Source organism: Calidris pugnax, unplaced genomic scaffold, assembly GCF_001431845.1.
Source record: "Calidris pugnax isolate Ruff unplaced genomic scaffold, ASM143184v1 scaffold335, whole genome shotgun sequence".
Classification (NCBI taxonomy): domain Eukaryota; kingdom Metazoa; phylum Chordata; class Aves; order Charadriiformes; family Scolopacidae; genus Calidris; species Calidris pugnax.
The window spans coordinates 34,300-34,519 of record NW_015091148.1 but is presented as its reverse complement, the minus strand read 5'-3'; the positions used below and the strand labels follow the sequence as shown (position 1 = coordinate 34,519).

At 61.4% G+C, this 220-nt stretch overlaps 1 protein-coding gene across 1 annotated transcript in view; it reads right to left on the bottom strand.

Moving 5' to 3' along the window:
- Positions 1-220, bottom strand: part of HDAC5 (histone deacetylase 5) — a 37,109-nt gene that overhangs the window by 36,774 nt on the left and 115 nt on the right. The window lies entirely within an intron of this gene.

Genomic DNA, 220 nt, shown 5'->3' with positions numbered 1-220 from the left:
AATGGGGGGGGACATGCAGCACCTAAAATGGGGGGGGAACGACGACACCCAGCACCCAAAGTTGGGGGGGGACTCCCAGCACCCAAAGTGTGTGTGTGGGGGGACACAGCCCTGAGGGATGTGCAGCCAACTGCCCAACTCATCACACCCAGCAAAAAAGCTTCATCCCACAAAAGTCTTCCCCTCCCACAGGGACCACCACCAACACCCCCCCCCCCCC